Source organism: Suricata suricatta, chromosome 7 (assembly GCF_006229205.1).
Source record: "Suricata suricatta isolate VVHF042 chromosome 7, meerkat_22Aug2017_6uvM2_HiC, whole genome shotgun sequence".
Lineage (NCBI taxonomy): Eukaryota > Metazoa > Chordata > Mammalia > Carnivora > Herpestidae > Suricata > Suricata suricatta.
In genome coordinates, this window is record NC_043706.1 from 24,948,408 (window position 1) to 24,956,977 (window position 8,570).

Here is an 8,570-nt window from a genome sequence, read left to right on the forward strand (position 1 = left end):
ACTTGCCACTGACTAAGCGGTCTCCTAGGGTTATGATATTCATCCCTTTTGTCGCTCTGGCAGTTGACTCTTCTTTTCCATTTACCAGCTCACGTCTAAGATTATCCGGAAATGCTCTTTATCTCTGCAACCAAAGCAGCTCTGAGGGCAAGAGTAAAATGTCCTTACAAAGGGTTGGTAAGCAGTCCCACCCCGGGACAGGTACGTAATCCTATTATGACCAGAGCATGTACCACTGTATCTTAAGGATACCGCAATAAAAACGCATCATCGCTACGAAACGATTGCAACAAAGCAACGCCACACCGTCATCCTGGCCCGAGGGCAGACTTCCGCCCTCGTACCGAGTTACACCTGGTGAGAAACACTTGATGAGAAAAGAGCTCAGCGGGGCCTAAGACAGTTTTGCACGGGACCCTAGGAAATTCCGCGGGCCCCGCCCACCACCCAACTTCAGGGAATACGGAAGGCTCTGGAGCAGCTCTACTTCCTCGACAGCCGCGAGCTCCGCCCACCACCCGACAGGCCCACTCAAAGCTCGACTTCCTGTGACCGCTGTCCCCGCCCACCACCCGCAGGCCTAATCAGGAAGCCCCGCCCCCGCCTGCAAGCCGGTCCCGGGCGAAGAACCTGGATGTAGCAGTCGCTCCCTCCGCGCAGACTCACCCAGACTCAATTTACTTTCGTTTCCGCGGCAAACTTCCCGAGGCCTGGATGAGGGAAGAAGCAGCGGTGGGAGAGTCTGGAATTACTCCGACGTCTCGACAGCCTCGCCGGGGCGGGCAGGGGGCCGTCGCCGGAGCCTGACAAGGGGGGGATCACCGGAGACGGAGCCCGTCAGACTCGGGGATGCCGGGCCTCGGAGTAGCTGGCTCGTCGCGCCGTGGGCCCCGCTGGTGGGCGCGCGTCCTGCCGCGCGGCCCGGCCTCCCTCGCCCCGGCGGGACAGCGGGCTTGCGCACCTGGGATGTAGGCCGGCCAGGACCGCCGTGCTCCGGCAGCAGGTCCGGTGTCCGCGCCCTCTGCGTGTCGAGTGAGTGCGCTGGGACCGGCGGGAGGGCGTGGACTGCTCGCCCCGCCTCCGCGGGCTCCGGGGCTGTGTAGGAGGAGAGCGCCCGCCCCGCAGCCTACGGGCCTCATACCCAGATTTTATTTATTTTTTATTTTTTAACGTTTATTCATTTTTGAGAGAGAGCGTGAGTGGCGGAGGAGCAGAGAGAAGGAGATACGGAATCCAAGCAGGCTCCCGGCTCTGAGCTGTCTGCACAGAGCCCGTTTGGGGGCTCGGACTCAAAGCCTTGAGATCGTGACCTGAGCTGAAGTCGGAGGCTTAACCTACTGAGCCACCCAGATTTTAAATCCCGGATTTGTCACCCTGAGAATCTTGGCTTTACTTTGTCTTAAAGTCAGTGGGAGTCCAAAAGAGGAAATGTTACCTAGTCCTAGAAACCTCCACGATGAGGAGGGGCAGCTTGGCCTAGGGGTAAGCAGTACACCTATCCCTCGACTCCCGCTATGTGGCCGGGGTGCTACAGCCTTAGGCAAATTAACATCTCTTGTCTCCCTTCACCCATGAAGTGGGGATAATAAGATCCCCTCTGTGGTGGAAGAAATGTGATACTTATCTTGCATCCTTTAAGAATGGTGATTGGGACGGCTCTCGCAAAATAGGAAGTTACAGTGTTATATTAGAAAGCAAATTATGCATAGCGTGATTACGTGTTGTAAATAGATACACAGTTGACCGTTTAACACCAGGGGTTTGAACTGTGGGGGTACCACTTAAAGGTGGATTTTGTTTTTCAATAAATACAGTAGAGTACTGTAAACGTATTTCCTCATGATATTTTTAACATTTACATTTCCCTAGTTTATTGTAAGAATACAGTATATAACAAAATATATGTTAAATCAACTGTTAATATTAGTAAGGCTTCCAGTCAACAGAAGGTTGTTAGTAAAGTTTTGGGGGGGAGTCAATAATTATATGTAGATTTTCAACTATGGGGTTAGAGGTCAGTGCCCCTAATCTCTGCATTCAGGGGTCAAATGCATACCTCAAGAGAAGGGAAGCCAAAGATTACAAGAAAGTATTTGCAAAAGACATCTGATAAAGGATTGTAATCCAAACTCTACTAAAAACTCAACAATAAAAGGAGCAATCCCATTGGAAAATGGGCAAAAGATCTGAACAGACACCTCACCATACTGATGATAAATAAGAACAGGTCCTCAACATGTTATTTCAGTGAGGTACCACTACATACCTATTGGGATGGCTAACCTCTAAAACACTGACAATACGTGTTGGTGAGGATGTGGTGCAACAGGAATCCTCATTCCCTGCTGCTGCGAGCACAAATTGGTACAGCCACTTAGGAAGAAAATTGAGCTTAGAAAGCTGAAAATAATCTTAACATATGATCCAGAAACCCCATGCCTTGTTATTTACCCAAGTTAGTTGAATGCTTATATCTACACAAAAATCTGACATGAATGTTTATACCATATTTATCTTAATTGCCAAAACTTGAAGGCAACCAAGATGTTTTTCTTGGTAGGTGAATGTGCAAAAACACTGGTCCATCTATTATACAATGGAATATTACTCAGCACTAAAAAAAGAAAAAGAATCATCAAGCTTTTTGAAAGCTCCATGAAAAAGCATGGAGAAACCTTAAATGCTTATTTGTTTCTAAGTGTAAGCCAATCTGAAAAAGCTGCATCTGCTTCCTATTATATGACATTCTAGAGAAGGCAAAGTATGGAGTCAGTAACAAAATAAAAAATAAGAATAAAAAATCCGTGGTTGTCAGATTTGTAGGGAGGTGGAGCACAGAGGATCTTTAGGGCAGTAAACTATTCTGTACAGTGCTGTAATGGTGAGTGCATTATACATCGTCAAAACCCACGAATGTGCAACACAAAGAGTGAGACCAAATGTGAATGGGACTCTGCTTGATAATGGGTCAGTGTTGGTTGGTTGATGGTAGCAAAAGTCCTGCAATGGTGCAGGATGTTCATGGTGGGAAAGGCTGTGTGTTTGCGGGTGGGGGGCAGGTAGGATATGTGGGAGTATTCTGCTCTTTCCACTCAATTTTGCTTTGAGACTATAACTGGTAAAAAAAAAAAAAAGTCTTTATTTTAAAAATATGTATATGTACCTATAAAAAAGATGAAAGGGGTACCTGTTCATTCAACAAACATTTCTGACTAGTGTATGCTAAGCAGGTGCCAGATACAAAAATATCTGGTAGTAGATACAAGTGATACAGAAAGGCACTCATTCATTCCATAAATATTTGCACAGTACCTGTTCCGGACACTAAAGACTCAGTTGTGAATAAATTGAAAATACCTACCCTTGTGGGGCTTACATGCTTGTGGGGGAGGTGAATGAATGAATGAGGAAACCATGCAGTGTGTTAGTGGTAAGTGCTAAGAGAAAAAAGCACCAAAGCTGGATAGAAGATGTGCCTGTATGTATGGGAGTGTATCACAGTGTCGGATGGCCAGTTGTAAAGGTGATAGTTGAGTGAATAATTAAAGGAAGTGAGGCATGAAGCCGTGAGGATATTTTAGGGAGAGGAAGCAATGAGGACATTTTGGGGAAAAGCAAGGATAAAGTTCAGAGATGGGGGCATGGCAAAGAGGGGCCTGTGGAAGGAACGAGAAAGTAATAGAGGATGACGTCAGAAAAGTTAGGCAGGGAGCAAGGAGATTATGTGAGGCTTTGTAGGTAATTTAGAGAAGTTTGCCTTTTACGAATTAGGGAGTCACTGGAGGGTTTTGTGCAGAAGAGAAGCATGCTCTCAATTATCTTATAATGGGATCATTTTGGATGCCAAGTAGAAAATACACTAAAAGGAACAAGAACAAAGCAGGAAGACAAGTTTGAAGCTTATTACAGTAATGTTGACAGGACAAGTAAGGGTGGCTTCAATGAGAGTGATAGCAATGGAGATACCGAGGAATTGTCAGATTCTGGGTAAAATATGAAGGTGGAAGTGATGATTGGCTTGTAGATCAGAAATGGTGTGAGAAATGAAGTGGAAACCGGAAGTTTTCTGTTCTCAGTGTATTTGGAAGGACAGAGTGGCTGATGGGAGAAGGGAGAGAGTAGTCACAACAGCATATTTGTAGAAATAGGAGCAGCTCTGAGCATGTTAAAATTTGAGATGGTCTAGTAGACAGGTGGATATATGAGTATGGGGTTCATGCAAGAAGTCCAGGTGGGAAATAGAATGTTATCAACAGATGGATGGTATCTAGAACTAAGAGGCAAGATCTTCAAGGGAGGGAATGTTGATAGAAAAGAGGTCTGAGGAATGGGCCTTGAGGTCCTACAATGTTTAGAGGTAGATGAGATGAAGAGGAGCCACTAGGAAGGTAGAGGGAAACCAGGTCGGGGGAATCCTTCAGAGAGTGACCAGTTGTTCCGATTGCTGCTAAGAAGTCAGTAAGATGTGGCCTGAGAATTCACCATTGGGTTTGAGAACATGGAAATGGTCAGTGGGTACAATAATGTAAGTTTTAATGGTATGGTGAAAGCAAAAGCAAGTTTGGAGTAGATTCAAGGAAAAGTTAGAGGAGATGGTGAGAAAAGTGAGAGACTGAGTATAGTAGGTCTTTAAAGGAATTTTTCAGAAAAGGGAATGAAATTAATAGAGCAGTCCCTTAGAGAAACAATTGTTCCGTAAAAATGGGAACATTATCTAGTAAGGATAATGACAGAGGTATGTACCAGGTTCCTTGACAACCAGAAAAAGTTCCACTTGAGACAATAATTCTATACTAGAGCAAAGGAATCAGGAAAAATCTCACAAAGGAAGTCACATTTAGGTTGAATCTTAAAATATGACTACAGAACTTCCATTCTGGTTTTTACAGAGCATTCAGAATTAATCCTTCTTTGGAAAACAGTAATGGACAATGGATAAAATATATAAAATGACTTACGGCACTAGAGAGCTAATTTCCTTCCTTTTTCTCTTAGGATATTTCTAGTTCTGTGCAAAGGATACTAGAGCCTAAGCAGAAAGTAGCAGTCTCACTGAGGACGTCAGACTTTGAAACATGAAGAGCAAAATCTCAGAAAGGAGGGAAGTATAAAAAACTGACTCCAACATTATCCATTGATATTACACTCCAGTGATTGGCTGATAACTAAACCACACATATGTAGGAACAGACTCCAAGAAACCCAGCAGGCAAGAGGCAAGACCAGAGGCAAAAAGCTGAGCAGGATTTTCAGCAGCTGAAAACTATTAGGGAGATAGAGGTTACAGTTCAAGTCCTGCCAAACTGGATGGGCCTCAGAAAATACCCTAGGCTTTCCATGTATATCTCCCAGAAGGGACAGTCCCTAGGAGTCAGGCTATGCTTGCCTTAGCCTGCTCAGACTGTTGTAACAAAATACTGTAGCCTAGGTAGCTGAAACAATGCACATTTATTTTCTCACTGTTCTGGAGGTTGGAAGTCAGATCAGGATGCCAGTATGGTTAGTTTCTGGTAAAGATCTCTCTTCCTGGGTTAGTTGTGGCCACCATCTTGGCTGCATGCTTTCATGACCTCTTCTTTGCGCACATGTGGAGAGAAAGCAAGCTCTATGGTGTCTCGTCTTATAAGGACACATATCCCATCATGAAGATTCCATTCTCATGACCTATCTCATTACTTCTCAAAGCCTCCATCACTAAATAGCATCAGATTGGAGGTTAAGCCTTCAATATATGAATTTGGGGTGGTGAACATACAATTCAGTCTACAGCAATGCCCTTGAAGTAAGAACATGACCCAAGAATGAGGTCAAAATCAAAATAACTCAGCTCAGGGGCTTCTAAATGGCTCAGTCGGTTAAGCATCTAGCTCTTGATCTTGGCTCAGGTCATGATCTCTAAGTTTGTGAGACTGAGCCTCACATCACTGTCAGTGCAGAGCCAGCTTGGGATCCTCTCTCTATCTCAAAACAAATTAATAAACTTGAAAAAATAACAATCCAGCTCTAATATAGCACAGTTTTAACCCAGCTAAACTAGACCACAAGAATTTGCTGGTAAACTATGTACTTGACAAAGGAAACAACACTTTTGAAGGTAAACGACACTATTCTGTACCTCTACATTCTTCAATAATGTCTGGCATCCAATAAAAATTTATGAAACATGCTTTAAAAATAGAAATGATCAAAAGCCAGGAGGAAAAAACACAGGAGAAATGGCATCACTGATGGTTCAGATATTGAATAATCAGGGACTTAAAATAATTCTGAGGGGTTCCTCATTGGCTCCATTGGTAAAGCTTCTTGGGTGTTGCTTTCAAACTCAAATCATGATCTTGTGGTTCATGGATATCAAGTCACACTTCAGGCTCCATGCTGACAAGCAGAGCCTACTTCGAATCTCTCTCTCTCTTTCAAAGTAACTTTTAAAACTTTAAACAAAATTGATGAAAAGACGAGGAATCTCTCCAAAAATCTGAAAGCTATTTAAAGAAAGCCAAATGGAGATTCTAGAACCTAAAAAATATACTTGAAGAAATCAAGGATGGGTTTGATATTAGATAAGAGCGAAGGATTAGAGAAGTGGAAGACAAGGCAGTAAAAAATATCCCGAGGGAAGAACAGAAGGGAAAATACATGGAAATAGAATTTTTAAAAAGGAGGTGGGGGGCGGGGGTGTCCTGGGTGGTTCCATCAGTTAAGTGTGCGATTCTGCTCAGGTCATGATCTCCCAGTTCATGAGTTTGAGCCCCACATCAGGCTCTGTGCTGACAGTTCAGAGCCTGGAGCCTGCTTCAGATTCTGTGTCTCCCTCTCTCTCTCCCCATTCCCCCTCTCAAAAATAAACATTAAAAAAAAAGTTTTCAAATAACAAAACAAGCAAACAAAGAACTTTGTAAACCCATGCAGGATAAATACAAAGAAAATCACACCTAGACATAGAAGAGTCAGCTGAAAATAAAAACAAAGAGAAAAAAGACACGTTATGTTAAAGACAGTAATAGCAGTGCAGATGGCTAATTTTTCAGCAGAAATTGAAGCCAATGAATGGTCCTAAGAGGACACATTAAAATGTGCCAATAGGAAAGCTGATAGGAAAACAATATTTGTATTCCAGCCTAAAATTCTGTAGCTAACTAAAGTGTCCTTCAAAAATGAAAGCAAATGCACCCTTCTGAGACAACTAAAGCTTAGAGGATTTCTTGCCAGAGAACTGCATTACAAGAAATACTAAAGGAATTTCTATAGGAAGGAAAATGATCTCAAAAGGAGCATAGAATGACACAAAGGAAAAAAAGCACACTAGAAAGGGTAAATAACTGTGCATAAATATAAATAAATATAGAATGTTTAAAACAATTATGATGATGACTTGTGAGCTTTAAAATCTATGTAAAGTGGTGCCTGGATGACTCATCAGTTAAGAGTCCAACCCTTGATTTTGGCTCAGGTCATCATCTCACAGTTGTGAGACCGAGGCCCACGTTGGGCTCTGTGCTGACAGTGCAGAGCCTGCTTGGGATCCTGTCCCTCCCTCTCCTTCTGCCCTTCTCTTGCTTGTGCTCTCTCTCTCTTAATAATAATAATAATAATAATAATAATAATAATAATAATAGAATTTAAATTTTTAAAAATAAAATGTAATTAGTACAAAGGGCAAGAGTTGAGAAAATAGAATTAAACTGTTTTAGTTTCTAGCATGTTTGTGAAGTCGTAAAAATCTAATTTCTGGAAGACATACCCCAAAATAAATAGTTTAATTCCTACAAGATTAATATAAGAATGTGTAAGTAAAGGGGCACCCAGGTGCCTCGGTCATTTGAGCATCCCACTTTACTCAGGTCAAGATCTCACAGTCCATGAGTTCAAACACTGTGCCAGACTCTGTGCTGACAACTCAGAGCCTGTGACCCGCTTTGGATTCTGTGTTTCCCTTTCTCTCTCTCTGCCCCTCCCTGCTCTCACTCTGTCTTTCTCTCTCACAAAAGTAAATAAACATTAAAAAAAAGAACTAAAAAAAAAAAGAATGCTAATATGGTGGAGGGGTCCCTGGCTGGCTCGGTCAGAAGAGCGCATGACTCTTGATCTCAGTGGTGTGAGTTCAAGCCCCACGTTGGGGGTAGAGATTACTTAAAAATAAACTCTTAAAAAAAAAACAACTATGGTGGAAATACAATAATATAAAACTTTTGAGTAATCCAAACTGAGACTAGGAAGGAGAAACAAAGGAACAAAGACAGAGGGGACAAATAAATGGCAGATAACAATGTGGTAGACTTAAATTCAATTATGTCAATAATAGTATTATGTGTAAACAGTTAGAACACTCTAGTTAAAAGACAATGTCATGTGAATACCCAATACATACCCAATTATACATTGGATAAAAGACCCATATTTTATTTATTTATATATTTTTGACCCATATTTGAAATATATGGAATGAAAGTCTGAAAGCAGAATAATAGAAAAGATATATATTGTAAAACCAACTAGAAAAAAGTTGGTATAACTATTCTAATACCAAGCAAAGTAGAATTTAAAGCAAGAGATGTTGCAGAACAATAAAA

At 42.2% G+C, this 8,570-nt stretch overlaps 1 protein-coding gene and 1 long non-coding RNA gene across 3 annotated transcripts in view; one reads left to right on the plus strand and one right to left on the minus strand.

Annotated features, from left to right (window-relative positions):
* The window catches only part of RIPK1 (receptor interacting serine/threonine kinase 1), a 42,503-nt gene extending 41,452 nt beyond the window's left edge, over positions 1-1,051 (minus strand). Inside the window, exons 1-2 of one of the 2 annotated variants that reach the window (XM_029943709.1) lie at positions 962-1,035; positions 667-803 (exon numbers count right to left, since the gene is read on the minus strand). The gene's annotated coding sequence lies outside the window, so the exon portion shown is untranslated. Of the gene's footprint in view, positions 1-666; positions 804-961 lie in introns of both variants that reach the window. The other variant, XM_029943710.1, reaches the window with a different exon arrangement.
* Positions 352-5,130, plus strand: LOC115295628. Its single transcript, XR_003910493.1, has 2 exons — positions 352-1,032; positions 4,996-5,130. It is a non-coding gene; the product is annotated as an uncharacterized LOC115295628 (long non-coding RNA).
* Positions 5,131-8,570: the final 3,440 nt, after the last annotated feature.